Here is a 16669-nt window from a genome sequence, read left to right as displayed (position 1 = left end):
TGTCCGTCATTTTCATAGTGTGATAAACGTTGCTATCATTTCGTTTCAATTGGGTCGTAGATATTTTTTAAGGGTTCGAACTAGGATCAGGTTGGTTGAGGGTTGAAGTAAGTTGGAAATTCGGTAAGTGTAGGGAAATGAGCGCAAATCAATTAAGTCGGCTGCCAACAAGAAGGCAAAAATAGCTAATATGATAATGACAACAATGATAATAATAATAATATGTCTTGTTTACCTAGGTTAGCCTCATAATTATTAATACCGTTTTCTATGAGGGCCGTGCAATCACTATTTGCCCCGGCTTTAGCCGACCTAACATGAAAGGGCGCCCAAACATGCAATTTCTTCCTTTCTTCCCTTCTTGCAAACAGCAGGCAATCGATGGCGCTGGAGAATAATGCCTCAGTCACAATTTCATTTGCAACGGTAGCCGTGGGGTCTAGAATATCTACGACCAATATCAATTATAGGGCCGCCGCAGCATTCCAGAAGCCACATACTGTAGCAGTCACATATTTTCGGTTGCCAGCCGCATGGCGTGCTTTCAATTTGTGGATACAGAAAACCTACAGCCGCCGTACGGCGATATCTCAGTTGGTAGAGCAGTGGTCTCGAAATCCGGCGACCCGGTTTGATACAAAGGCGATGCGCTAGTGCCCTTTGGTAAGGCCTTAATCCTCATTACCAGGTTTCTCGGGGAGAACCTAAAGCTACTGATACGGATACTGCACTGCAATTGCACGATTTCCGTACGATGTTCGTAGATAATGTAAACACAAAAATCGTAGCCCGTAGCCGCCTACGATGCCCTAAAAATCGCACGAGAAATTGTAGACCAATTTATCGTACGGCGCCCGGGCCAAATGTAATCCAGGGATTAGCGGTCAGGTAATATAACCACCACTACTACTGCTACAACTACTACTACTACTACTACTACTTAAGTGATGCGGTCGCTCCCTGCGACGGCCTTCGGTTTTTGACTAATACCAAGACAGACGAAAGGTAGCCGCGAGGCGTCTGCAATGCAGCCGCAGAGGAACCATAACACAAACTGGTGTAATATACCTGCTTCACACACGGCGAGGACCGCCACAGTGGCCTTACGGGTGAAGTGAGGCGAGCGTACGGGAGCCTTGCATGGGCCTTGCGTTGCCCGCAGTGTGTATCACACACCGCAAGGCCACTGTACGGGCACCTTAGGACCGCCTTAATGGTGTCCATTTCATCTCCTCTATCCCCCGAATCGTAAACAAAAAGGTGAGGCGAAATGGAAAAACAATTTAAAACAAGATCAACTACTTTTGAAAAATCAACGTTTAGGGCAATTTAGATATTCCTATCCATCAATTTGTTTTTTACTTGTGCGAAAATCAGAATGACGTATTATTTACTTGGAACAGAAATAAAAATTGACCTTGAACTGATTTGTTTTCGAAAGCATTTACGATCTTGTTTTAAATTGTCTTTTCCTTTTCACTTCACCTTTTCTTTTACGATTCTTGGGGGAGTGGGGGAGATGTAATGATCATCATTATCATTCTATCTTAGGTGCAATAAAATAGAATGAGACAGAAGATTGTTCTAAACTTTCCTTATGAAGGTATTTATTCCTTCTTTAGTGAGTGAGATATTCATAGTATGCGTCACGATTACTATCAAGAGCAAACTAGATCGATAGTTTTACTCATCTTTTAATGATCATAAAAAGGTAGCTTCTTGTACTACATTCATTTCATTCACTGCGTGACGCTCCTGGAGCTCCAACAGAATTTCTTTCTGATATACACTAGGCTATTTAGATTGCCTTTTAACGTTATTTTTCGAAAGTATTTCCGATCTTGTTGGACCTATTCTAGAAAACTAAGCCTACTCACATGCTGAAGGTACATGATCAGGCCGCCGCACATGGAAAATGAATATGACGTGCTCAGCGCCTCAACCATACAGGAAATTGCAAATACGAAATCGGACATCATGAGGTTTGCGACGAAGTAGTTGGTGACGTTATGAAAGGATTTCTCAATTCCGATGACCACTAGGACGACAAAAGAGAAAACGGCAGCGACGATCGATAGAGAGATCTGGATACGCCTGTACCACACCAAGAGATCATACATGGTCTGCTGCCACCAGGCTGGTACGTAGAGGTCATAGCCGCTGGTTGGAATGGTGCTGACATTTTCAAATGCAAAGTCGCTCCCGTCGCCATAATCGGCGATGAAAAGAGTGGTATTCATCTTTTCTGTTCTGCAGCTACAAGAAGTATGAGAAAAATCACTGCTCGCTCGATGTTTTTAGTCAATCTTTCTTTGCTTGTTTGTTTGCTTTGTTGTGTTTTTTGTTATTATTATGTTTAATGGATTGATAGCGAAAGTTCATTGAAGGGTAGATGGATTTATCTAGTCCTCGTGTGAGGGTGAATCGTCGTTTCGAGTCAATGTTGAGTTGCATATATGAATATGATTAAAATCACAATGGCATTACTTCTGGGTAGAAAGAGACTCAATCACACATCGACAAAATACACCTCCCCAGTGGCGCTAATGACGCAGACACGGGGGCACGTGTGATAGGATGTTCTGTCGTTTTGGGTGCACAATAATTATAGCTAACAATGGTACAAAAACCATCACATTTTCCATAAGACTATAACAGCTTGGGAAGAAGCATCAAGTAGTTTTATTTTAAATATTTTAATAATCCTACTGGAAGTAGAACTGCTACTGACAAAGGCAATTTATTTCCTTAGGCCATAAGGAAAATGTATTTTGAACAGTTCAGTTCAGTTCAGTTCAGTTTTTATTCCTTTAATTGATAAGCCTTCAAGAATGACTGACAGATCAATATCCCTTATTGATAACATATTGTAACGTGAGACCCCACTTAAAGTAGTTTGCTGCCACCACAATAATTTTATAGAGTTATTGAGCTCTGGACCGAAGTCAATTATGCTTCGGTAACAATAAACAAATTATCCCTCCGCCTAAACTTATTTTAAAGAGCCGAAGATTATCCAATCAGAAGAGCCGTAATGTTCATAACGCCGAACTCCACTGTCAGGCCTTGTCATTGGTAGATTCTCGCGCCAGCTGTGCTAATCGCTCTCAGGCCGCCAGAACCAAAGATCGTGAAATGAAGCTCCTGAATTCTGAAGGAAATTTGCTGTCTCTCCAGTGTTTAAAATTATCATCTATAATCAAATGACCCGGACTCTCATACAGGAAATAATGGTGAGTTTCCTCACTGAGTGATTTGCTACATTTAAATAAAATTTCATTTCTAACTCAGATTTTTGTCCAACCTTGTCTCTAACAAAAACAAATCATGCGGCACGTCTCATTCACCTACACGAAAACGTACTTTCGCTCAGTGTCTGTGTTTGTTCAACATGCGTACAATCAGCTACAACACGTGGCACCACAATCACTCATCGGATCAATCGATCATCCAAACACGGCTCCAACAATCAATTTATTATTCTAACTCTCAAACTTAATCCTTTCTTACTGGGTCTCACTATAGGTAGACGTAGTAATCGAGCTTAATGGCCAGTTCCGTTTTCTTGAAATATACAAGATTGGCCTTCTCATCTAAGTTAATTAGCTTCAACTTCTAATTATCTAAACTAAGACTTCTAATCTTAAACTGTAATTCTAACTTAAGTCTTGACTAAACTAATTTGCATCAACATCAATCAATCAATCTTCATTGAACAATCAATTGCTAAACACTAATCATTCAATTCTTTCTTACAGGTGTGCATTGTATACGTTATAAAATTATTCTACGAATTGAAGTAAGTTCAATGAACTTTAATAACACTAACTCCAAATATTTACAGGTTCAAGATGCATAACAATTCCAACTTGTTGCAAATACTGGTACCATAAATTTCAACTCCATCAATTCATTGAGTATAAGTGAGCATGGCAATTTATATATGAAGGGGTGACCAAAGTTCGTGGACATTTTAGAACATATTACAAAATGTGATATTCGATCTATGATTTCTCATATTCTACACAACTTTATTTATTTCAATTATTACCAAATGGACGGCAAAGTTTTTTACTACAGATTGGTTCAACTAGAAAAATTTACCGTCGAAGGATTTCGGAGATATCGCGATCTAAAAATTTGATGTCCGATCGTGCGCGCGCGCTGCATCTAAAAAAGTCATAAAAACAATGAGACCTAACTTCACGCACGGTGGTTTACAGTTGATTTATCAAAAAATGTGATCCATCAAAAATAAGGTAATATCATAATTTGCAAGGCAAGATATCGTACAATCAGTTCGTACCACTCTTTACTTACAATTTTCAGGATTTCTGATCTCAAAATGAAGATTTCCAGACCCTTATCGGTAAGTTGATAATTTTTCGGAACGGACGCAAATAACTGCAAAATTTGCCGATCTTTTGTCAATATTTTCACAATTTCGCAACCAATTCTAAAGAAAATTTCGTTTCTGGGTAATTTTAAGACCCTCTTTCCATTGGTGATATCAGATTTTCGAAATCTTACCGATTTTTTGAGAAAGCGAACTTTGGTCACGCGCGAACTTTGGTCACACCGCCATACAAATGTTAGTCTAATTTAGCTAAGTATATGAATTTAGTCCTATAATTCAGTGTTACAATTTTAAGATGCTACCTTCTGAGTTACATGTACTTTATACTCCGTAGAGTTGTAATCAAAATTTCGAGAAGTTATTTATATCTTATACTGAAAGCTTCTAACCACAATGATCCAAGATCAAAGAAACTTATCTGGCGATCGCACTAATGTGAATAATCCTATCTCAACTGCCTGCAGTTACTCAATACTTGTCCTTGCTAATTACCAACCGTGGGGAAACTTCCTCTAAATTCAATTCCTGACAACCTCTCAACGGGCCTTATTCAGCAGCCTTACAGCTCATTACCAAGTTCCACTCACTTTGTCGGTGCAAACTTGTAATATAACCAACATTCTATATAGTACACTAGTCTCAGATTCCTTGAAATCCCTAACTACTATGGGTTCGAGAATACATTCACACAGTTATCTTTCTAAGCATTAGAACTTGTCGACCAACTCTAACCTCTCTCTGCTGTCTGAGCAACAGTTAAATATAAAACAGCTCTCAAGTTGATTACTACTTAAAGTGAATAACTTAAGTTATCTCATTTTGATGTCTCTGATAAATAATCTGTATTACTGTAACATCAAATAATTATCAGCTTCTAGATGCAGCTGAAGAAGTTATTACAATTGGCTTTGTAATTTTTGTACTTTTCTATTTGTATAGTTAAATGTCTATTTACAATTTACATGTCAGATTAATAATTCCTATTTAACTTATGTACACGCTACGATTTAAAATAATCATTTAAATGATTATTTTTTTGGGGGAAGTTGTACGCTTGACAGTATTACGTAACGAAAGATCGCAGTATTCTAACCCAAATCATGGTGGGCAAGGGTTTTGTGATGCTTATGGCCAGATCCAGTGAAGAGGAAAACAAAACGTCCAGAGATGGTTGCTTAGTTCTGGTTTTCTCCAGCTCACTTGGGGAGGTCTTCCCCAACAACTTAATTTTTCCAAAAAATGCACCCCTATTTATAGATTTTGGGCAGCCGACAAAATTTTGTATTTCCCGCTTATACCTGTACTTAAGGGCTTACGCACAAAAAGTCTCATATGTCCTAACCAAAACTATTACGCACGCACGGTGCGTCCATAAGGATTAATACAAATGCTTCATCATAGGAATCACTTTCCAGATAAAGGAAAATACTACTCTTCAATATAAATATTACAAGAAACTATGACCAAAATCTGCAATTCCAACTTCCATGCACTACACACATCTAGGTAAGTTGTTATATTATTGCATATTAATAATTCATTTTATTTACGTTTTTTTACGTAAATTCCTACTAATCCCATATATGGTTTCTGCTGCTGCAGTAGCTAGCACTGATTAGTGATATTGCGCGCATCTAAACTCAACTTGCGCGCGCGTATATAAAAAAAATACGCTTATTAATTAATTAAAAGGGCAAAGACCTTTGCTTTGAAAGTAGGTCACATTTCTGGACCGAAAATCTACCGTGTTGTCAAATTCAACAACATAAGAGAAAGATAAAAATAATTTGATAGGCATTTACGCCACAATATTTACAAATAACTTTGATCTAAATGTTTCTTCTGGTTTGTTTTATAATGATATATCTGATCATTTCCCAATATTTCAAATAACACAAAAACAGTTTCCTATCTATAACATTTCTGTATATAAAACTCGTATTATCAATGATGTATCTCTTAATGTTTTCAAAGAGGATTTGTTACGTAATGACTGGAATATTTTTGATTATACCGATGTAGTCGTAGCTTTTGAAAAGTTTTCGACAACTTTATCGTTACTTTATAACAGAGCATTTGTAAAGAAAACTTTTAAATCTGTTCGTAAAAAGATTAGAAAACCGTGGATTACATTTGACTTGTATAAAAAGATAAGGAATAAAAGTAAAGTATATAGAAGGTATTGTCATTCACCTACAGAAAATAACAAGAGGAAATACGTTTAAATACGGAACTACACTAATAAGTTATTAAAACTTGCACGTAAAGACTACTACAAGATGAAATTTTATGCAATAAAGGGAAATATGAAAAAAACATGGCAATTAATCAATGGTATCCTGGGTAAATCTCACAATGCCTTACCTAATTTCATAAATGTAAATGGGAAACAAATATCTAATTCTAAAGATATTGCCAATCATTTTAACAATTTTTTTGTAAATATTGGTACATCTTTGAAAAATTCCTTATCCTTAGGCAATACTGACAAATTTGCCAAATTTTTACCAAAGCAAAATTCCAATTCTGTATATTTTAAAGCTGTATCTGAAAATGAAATTATTGATGTAGTAAAGAAATTGAATTGTACAAATAGTTGTGGCATTGATGAATTCAATCCTGATGTCATAAAGAATGTAATACACTATATTGTTACACCATTGTGTTATATTTTCAATTTATCGATTTCTACTGGAGTTGTTCCCTCTAGATTGAAAATTGCAAAAGTTGTACCTGTTCATAAAAAAAGTGATATTCATAATGTTGATAATTATAGGCCTATATCTATACTCCCTTATTGTTCAAAAATCTTAGAAAGGCTCGTCTATAATCGTACATATAGCTATTTATGCACAAATTCTATTTTGAATGATAGTCAGTATGGTTTTTACTTTATATCAATGACCTTCCATATTGTTCTGATAAATTGAAATTCATTCTTTTTGCTGATGACACCAATATCCTCTACACCTCAAATGACATTGGATCTTTATATAGCACGTTAAATATTGAATTGCGGAAAGTATCGAATTGGTTTAAATGCAATAAATTAATCTTGAATGCTGGAAAGTCAAATTTTATATATTTTCATTCCAAATATAAACCGGTTTCTACAGAGCTCCTCAATTCATATCAAATAAAAATGGATGATAATGTTCTTAATTGTGTTGCTAATACCAAGTTCTTGGGTATTGTTATTGACGAAAGCTTATCCTGGAAAACACATATATCCCATATTAATAAGATAATGTCCAGGAATACTGGTGTCATCATATATTATATAACCGTTTCTTAGTTATTGCAACATTGTTTGGGCAAACACATACCCAACCAAACTGCATCGTTTATATATTCTACAAAAGAGGGCTGTAAGAAATATAACGCTATCTCATTATCAATCTCATTCAAGACCACTTTTTAAACAACTTAATATATTGAATGTATACCAGTTAAATAAATATGTGTGTGCTATACTTATATTTAAGAACGAAAAAAGTCTGTTTCCTGAAAAGTTATCCGATATGTTTATAACAAACAACCATAATACTAGAAATAAAAAGAACTATAACCGATGGTGTGTTAATACAAATTTTGCATCATATTCTTGCAGACATCATGCACCTAAAATTTGGAACTTGCTTCCAACTAATATAACTTCAATCTCATTTTACAACAGTTTTAAACGTAATCTCAAAAGTTTCTTGATTGCGCATGACTCTCACTGAATGTATTTATCTAGCTTGTTACCCCTCTCTCTTTCTCTCTCTCTCTCTTTCTTTCTTCCCCTTTGCTATCTTCTCACTTTTTCATCCTACCATGTTGTATATCATGTACTGGGTTTGTGCCGGTTGTTATGCAATTTCTGAATGATATTATCCAAAACTTTACTTGCTACTTGTTTTCTTACTATGTTTATTATATCTAAGATAGGAAGCTGTCCAGACAAAACCTTTTCTTGGTTTTTTTTTTTACAGCTGTGCCTTATGCTGTTTTGTATTAATTCATATCACATGTATATACTATCACAATTTATGTATTATATTGTACATGAAATGGTATGTTTTTACTTTGTAAAAATGTTTTTAAAGATGGAATTCAATAAACTGAACTGAACTGAACTGAACGTGCCCCAATAGGGTGATAAAAGAAGAAGAAGAAAATTAAAAATGATGTAGCGAGAAAAGAGAGAAGGGTAACGGAAGACACATGCACTACCCCAATCTTCACTCCCTAATCAATAATTGCTTTATCAAATTCATATTTCATTTTCAAAAAAAGACCAATGCAAAGGTTAATAGGAGCAATGCATTTTCTCTTAGCTTTTAAAATTGAAAAAAATATAGGACTATGATAAACGTTGCTATCGCGTCGTTTCAATTGGGTCGTAGGCATTTTTTAGGGTTGGAACTGGGATCAAGTATAGTGTCGGGTTCAGGGTTGAAGTAAGTTGGAAATTCGGTAAGTGTAGGGAAATGAGCGCAAGTCGATTAAGTCGGCTGCCAACAAGAAGGCAAAAAGAGCTAATATGAAAATGACAATATTAAATGAAAATAACAATAATATGTCTTGTTAACCTAGGTTAGCCTCATAATTATTAATACTCTTCTCCATGAGGGCCGTGCAATCACTTTTTGCCCCGGCTTTAGCCGACCTAACATGAAAGGGCGCCCAAACATGCAATTTCTTCCTTTCTTCCCTTCTTGCAAACAGCAAGCAATTAATGGCGCGGGAGAATAATGCCTCAGTCACAAAGTTTGCAGCGGAGGCCGTGGGGTCTAGAATATCTATGGCCAATATCAATTATAGGGCTGCCGCAACATTCCAGAAGCCACATACTGTAGCAGTCACATATTTTCGGTTGCCAGCCGCATGGCTTCCTTTCAATTTGTGGAGACAGGAAACCTACAGCCGCCGTACGGCGATAGCTCAGTTGATAGAGCAGTGGTCTCGAAATCCGGCGACCCGGGTTAGAAACCAAGGTGATGCGCTAGTGCCCTTGGTAAGGCATTAATTCTCATTACCAGGTCTCTCGGAGAGAATCTAAAGCTGTCGGTCCTCTGGTTGCTTACTAACAAGCATTTATGCTTCCTAATGCCTGGATTACATTAGTCATTAGTCTAAAAAAAACGTAAGCCCGTAGCCCGGAAAAATGCCGTATGTGAAATTGCAAGATCCCCGCACGGGCACCACGCAGAGGCCTCGTGCTAATCGTGCAGCAATCGAACGATTTTTCGGTAAACATGGGGGCAAAACGGCACGGCTGCTGCACGGTCACCGCGTCTTCTCGCGCAACCTCTGCACGGAAGCTGCACGGGCTAAGTACAATTTTCATGCGGAACCTGCGGAGACTGCACGGATACTGCACTGCGATTGCACGATTTCCGTACAATCTCCAAGCAGCCTCTGTACGGATTAGCCCCGGCCTGCCCCCGAGGGCTAATACTAGAAATTGCACGATGCTCGTAGATAATGTAAACACAAACATCGCAGCCCGTAGCCTCCTACGATGCCCTAAGAATCGCACGAAAAATTGTAGACCAATTTATCGTACGGCGCCCGGGCCAAATGTAATCCAGGGATTAGCGGTCAGGTAAAATAACCACCACTACTACTGCTACAACTACTACTACTACTACTACTACTACTTAAGTGATGCGGTCGCTCCCTGCGGTGGCCTTAAGTTTTTGACTAATACCAAGACAGACGGAAGGTAGCCGCGAGGCGCCCGCAATGCAGCCGCAGAGGAACCATAACAAAAACTGGTGTAATATACCTGCTTCACACACGGCGAGGACTGCCACAGTGGCCTTACGGATGAAGCGCGGCGAGCGTACGGGAGCCTTGCATGGGCCTTGCGTTGCCCGCAGTGTGTGCCACACACCGCAAGGCCACCGTACGGGCACCTTAGGACCGCCTTAATGGTGTCCATTTCATCTCCTCTATCCCCCGAATCGTAAAAGAAAAGGTGAGGTGAAATGGAAAAACAATTTAAAACAGGATCAACTACTTTTGAAAAATCAACTTTTAGGGCAATTGAGATATTCCTATCCATCAATTTGTTTTTTTACTTGTGCGAAAATCAGAATGACGTACTATTTACTTCGAACAGAAATAAAAAATTGACCTTGAGCTGATTTTTTCGAAAGCATTTACGATCTTATTCTAAATTGTCTTTTCCTTTCACTTCACCCTTTCTTTTACGATTCTTGGGGGAGTGAGGGAGATGTCATGATCTTATGGGCAATAAAATAGAATGAGACAGAAGATCGTTCTAAACTTTCCTTATGAAGGTATTTATTCCTTCTTTAGTGAGTGAGACATTCATAGTATGCGTCACGATTACTATCAAGAGCAAACTAGATCGATAGTTTTACTCATCTTTTAATAATCATAAAAAGGTAGCTTCTTGTACTACATTCATTTCATTCACTGCGTGACGCTCCTGGAGCTCCAACAGAATTTCTTTCTGATATACACTAGGCTATTCAGATTGCCTTTTAACCTTATTTTTCGAAAATATTTGCGATCTTGTTGGACCTGTTCTAGAAAACTAAGCCTACTCACATGCTGAAGGTATATGATCAGGCCACCGCACGCGGAAAACTGATATGTGCTCAGCGCCTCGACCATACAGGAAATTGCAAATACGAAATCGGACATCATGAGGTTTGCGACGAAGTAGTTGGTGACGTTATGAAATGATTTCTCAATTCCAATGACCACTAGGACAACGAAAGAGAAAATGGCAGCGACGGTCGAGACAAAGATCTGGATACGCCTGTACCACAACATGAGGTCGGACAGGATCTGCTGCCACCAGGGTGGGACGTAGAAGTCATTGCCGTCGGTTGGAATGGTGCTGACATTTTCAAATGCAAAGTCGCTCCCGTCGCCATAATCTGCGATGAAAAGAGTGGTATTCATCTTGTCTAGTCTGCAGCTACAAGATGTATGAGAAAAGTCGTTGCTCGCGCGACTTTTTTACCCAAGATTTCTTTGCTTGTGTGTTCGCTTTGTTGTTGCATGTTGTTATTATGTTTAATTGATTGATAGCGAAAGTTTATCGAAGCGTAGTTGATCTAGTCCTCGTGTGAGGGCGATATCGTCCTTCCTGCATATATTACATATATTTTTAGCCAACATTTATTTGCTTGTTTGTTTGCTTTGTTGTTGCTGGTTCTGTGTTTGATGTTCCATGTTCAATTGAATGACAGCGAATGTTCATCGAAGGGCCGATGGATTTTGCTAGTCTTCGTGGGATGGCGATCGATATCGTCCTGTTGCGTCAATGTGGATTTGCAGATATTACATATTTGTTTTTTGGGTTTTATTTTTGCGTTCGAAAAGATACAAATTCAAACTCAAATAACAAAAATTCAAACAATAACAAATACATTAAAGATAAAGACCAGTTATGGTCATGCGATTGGAAAGGTTGATCATCTACCGGTTTCTGTACTGCAAGGTTCTGGAATCACCAAAATGATAAGAAATTTGGCCCAGTCTTGGTAAAGCTACAAGCAATGTACACAGAAAGATGTACATGGGACTACGCGACACGTGCGCGACACGTGCGTGATATCTATCAGGTCCAAATAGATATAATAGTTTACCAAATATATCAATTAGAAGGCGGTTTCTCGTCAAAATTTGTATCATCACGTATTAGTCAAAACGTATTAGTCAAAATTCTTTCACATGATTGGTAATAACAGCTTCCATTTCATTTTTGAGAGGGGGCGTTTTCAAAACCGATCTTTACCTTTAAAGCCACACTGTCTTACTAGTAGCTTCTAGCTCCCTCTATATAGAAACAATGCCTAATCGGTGACCATTGGTCCCCCATGGTCCTCTTTTTCTTATGTTTATCAAGAGCTGAATTGATGAGACCCACCTGTCCGGTGACCTTGCAGGGTAGTGTAATCCCTCCTATAAACCAGTACAGATAAGCTTTAAATAAAATGTTTACAAAAGTAATTAAATAAAAATTCATGTACAATAATGTCATACAGTAAACATATACGAAATATACAAATAAGATAAGAAATATACAGTAAATATTTTCCAACAAATTAGAGGGATAATTTAGAACGCAGGAGACCACTATCTTGAGCGATTCGGCTGGAGATGGATGGCGGACTCATAAAAAAAAAATATGCGAGTAGGGTACGAATGATCTTTAAACCTAAACATGTTACCAAGGGATGGTGGAAGTTGATTATCAATGTACTTGAACATAATGACTTGAAAAGTGTTCAAATCGAAACATTTTAGGGTTTTAAGTTTATAGAATAAAGGATCAGTGTGAGTTAAGAAATGCGAACCTGTACTAATACGTATGGCTTTCTTTTGTTGTTTAAAAATCTAATTATTGTTGTCGAACTATAATTTTCCCATACACTTTTACTATATGTTATATACGGGAGAACTAGCGTATTATATAGTAGGAATAAGGCTGCATGGGGTAGAATAAACTTTGGCTTGGAGATTATTCCAAAACATTGTAACGTGGTGTAAATGCTCATTCCAAGTCAAAGTTTAATTTACTAGTACTCCCCCAAAAATTGGACTTAGTTTTCTTCTCTACTAGCATTATCATCGATTTTAATATATATCGGTGTTTCTGTATTATGAGAATGATGTTCAAATACACGAGTAAGTTTATTGGAATTGAACCAGTCTGATACTTTGTTAATTTCATAATTAAAAGTATTGTTTAAAGAGTTAAGGTTTTTGTGAGAATAAAAGAAAGAAGGGGATGTATTAATAATATTTACATAAAGAAGATATAAGAATGGACCTAAGATGGAACCTTGAGGAACATCGCAATGAATTAAAAGATGAAAAGAATGTAAATTATTGAATGTAACGTATTGTCTTCTGTTTGTTAAATAATCTGTAAACCATAAGAGTGGCTGACCCCGAATTCCATAATGACTGAGTTTGGAGAGTAGAATAGCGTTATTGAGCGTATCGAATGCTTTACTTAAGTTACAGAATATACCTATAACATGTTTTTTGTTCGCTATGGCACTTGTAATTTTGTCTTAAATTAAAATTAATGCTAGGCCAGTTGAGTAATTTTTCTTGAAGCCATATTGATTTGAATTGAGTATTTTGTGTTTAGTGATCAATTTATGTAGCCTATTATGAACGATTTTTGTCTAAAATTTTGGATATACTTGGAAATAGGGAAAGTTAGTGTCAGTTGGATTGATTAAATTGCGTAAATGTAATTTGTAGAGGTGATTGCGTGTTTGTATTGATTTCATTATTCAAGGATTCCTGGGTTAATTTCCCTTATTGCCTAAAGGGATATTGTTTTTTCTTCCCCCTTTTCCCCTTTTTTCTGTTGCATTTTTAAGTTTTATATTTGTAGATGTGTTTGTGTATGTGTGTAGTGAGTATGTCTGAGAAACAAAGTTATGTGGAATCTTTACAATCTATTGATTTACAAACTATTTATGAATATCTGTCTACTGAGAAAAATGAAAATGAATACAATTATGGGCCTTCCCAGTCTTTTTATACCCCAGATAAATTTAATGATTACAGTAAAAACAAAATTAAAAGACTGTAATTGTATTGTATTAATTGTATGTTACTTATACAAACGATATGTAAAAAAAACCAACTCCAGAAAGACATAAAAAATACAAGAATTTCAGAAACAAGGTGGCTGAAGAAATTAAAGAAACAAAGAGAGCATATTTTAAAGGTAAATTTCAAAATGCTGCCGGCGATATGAAAAACACATGGAAAATATTCAATGGAGTACTGGGTAGGGGTGTAAAGAAGAAGGTGCTACCAAGTTCAATTCAGTGCAATGATGCAATGACAAATGGGACAGCGGCAATGTGTAATGCTTTTAATAAATACTTTGTAAATATAGGCCATACACTGTCTTCTTCTTTTGTAAATTCTGGGGACTGTATGCAATATGTAATAACAATTAATTCATCTGCATTGTTTACTCCGTGTACACCAAAAGAAGTTATTAATATTGTTTCTAACTTAAAAATGGCAAGAGTTCTGGTTTTGATGGAGTGGATATCACATTGGTTAAAAATTGTATTCATATTTTATGTTACCTAGCTTTATGTGATATTATCAATTTATCTTTAAATACTGGTGTTGTCCCAGACAAACTAAAAATTGCATAGGTTATTCCTATTTATAAAAATGGATCAAATAATAATTTATTAAATTATAGGCCCATATCTATTCTTCCTATTTTTTCAAAGATTTTAGAGAAATGTGTATATAGCCGTGTATATAAATTCTTGGAAAAGTGCCGCAATATCATTACTCCCAAACAATTTGGTTTTCGAGCGGGACACTCTACATCTTCTGCCATCACTGAGTTTATTCATAAAGTTACAAATGCCTTTGATAATAAAGAAAAAATGATTGGCCTGTTTTTAGATCTTAGCAAGTTTTTTTGATTCTCCTGATTACTCTATTTTATTTAAAAAAATTGGAATGTTATGGTTTTAGAGATATTGTACTGGAATGGTTCAAAAGTTATTTAAGTAATCGCAAACAATATGTTGCTTAAGAAAAATGTCAATCACAGATAATGGCAATAAGATTTGGAGTGCCCCAGGGCTCAATTCTTGGGCCATTATTATTTATTTTATATGTAAATGATTTTGCAATGTTTCAAAAGTGCTAGAACTGATATTATTTGCATATGGTACTAGTGTGTTTATGTCCCATCAAGATATTGTGTCTCTTCAAAATATGTTTAATACATAATTTGCTCAACTGGTTGATTGGTTATATATAAATAAACTTGTAATCAATATTTAAAAAAACATTTCATGATTTTTACCAAAAAAAACATTGATGTTACCCAAATTAGGGTTAGAGTTAAGGAATCTGTTGTTGAACAGGTCACACCTTTAACAATTTTAGGTGTCACAATTGATGATAAATTAAATTGGAAGGAACACACTGGTGTCGTCTGCAATAGATTGGCTAAACATGTTGGTGTATTTTATGAATTGAAATTTTTTCCCAAAGAAATATTGATGATTTTATATAATACATCAATATTACCCCATTTAAATTATTGTATTCTTGTATGGGCATGCTCTAGTATACAAAATACAAATAGGCTTTTAATTTTACAAAAGAAAATTATATCGCACAGCCAATACCTTGCCCATACTATACCTCTTTTTTTACAACTTAATTTTTTTAAAGTAAACGATATTTATGTTTATCAATGTGCAATTTGTATGTATTTATGCTTTAAAAAACTTTTACCAAATACTATTTTACAATATTTTCAACTTAATAAGAATATTCATGGCCACCAGACCAGGTTTTCAAATAGTTTTCATATTCCAGGAATTAGGACACGAGTTTCCCAAAATACAATATTTTTCAGGGGTTCAAAAATTTGGAATGACATACCCATAGATATTCGACTGAGTCCATCGCTAAATAGTTTTAAAAGAAAATTTAAACTGTACTTGGTAAAACAATACTCAAGAGCAGGGGCAGATCCACGTAGCGATTATTTAGCCCCCCAAAACGATAACAAAAATAGGATAATAACGTAAAGTTAACCTTTATAAAACAAAAAACAAAAGCCCCCCCCCCCCCCCGCTTATTCGCCGGCCGGCTGAGTCGGCACAAAATGTTGTATTAAGATTTGGCTACCCCCCCCCCCCTTGACGCCGTCTGGATCCTTTGCAGGCGCGGATTAAAAGAAGGGCTGACGGGTCAACAACAACGAAATATTAAAAAAAAAGTTCTCGCGAATTAGGTGAAAAAAAACAAAAATAGTGGTCTCATCCCCCCCCCCCCTGCTTATTCACCGGCTGACTGAGTCGGCGCAAAATATTTCCTGAAAAATTGGACCAAAAAAAAAGTGCCTCCTACCCCCCCCCCCCCCCCCCTCCCGCTTATTCACCGGTGGCTGAGTCGCAACTAATATTTTCTCACGGATTGGGCCCCCCTCTTCCCGCCGGCTGGATCCGCCACTGCTCAATAATGCAATAACCTATATTCTTAATGTTTATCAGACAGAACAGTGTGTGTTGGTGTGTATGCGAGAGAGTGTATGTGTGAATGCAAATTATTTCCTTTTTTTCTTCCTTTTATAACAAATAACAAATTTAAATAATGTACTTGGTTTTTTATACAATTACTGGAGACAGACTTTTACACAAGGCCCGGCCTTCCTGTCTAGTCTCAAAATACTTTCATTAATGTACATGTTTTAAATGTTTTCCCCTTGTTCATTATGTCTTCTCCACTTGTGTTATCCTCATGTTATATATTGATACATGTATTATATTC

The sequence above is a fragment of the Strongylocentrotus purpuratus genome, unplaced genomic scaffold, assembly GCF_000002235.5.
Source record: "Strongylocentrotus purpuratus isolate Spur 01 unplaced genomic scaffold, Spur_5.0 spur5_scaffold_9, whole genome shotgun sequence".
Taxonomy (NCBI): Eukaryota; Metazoa; Echinodermata; class Echinoidea; order Camarodonta; family Strongylocentrotidae; genus Strongylocentrotus; species Strongylocentrotus purpuratus.
The sequence above is the reverse complement of the archived record's forward strand: the minus strand, read 5'-3'. Positions refer to the sequence as shown.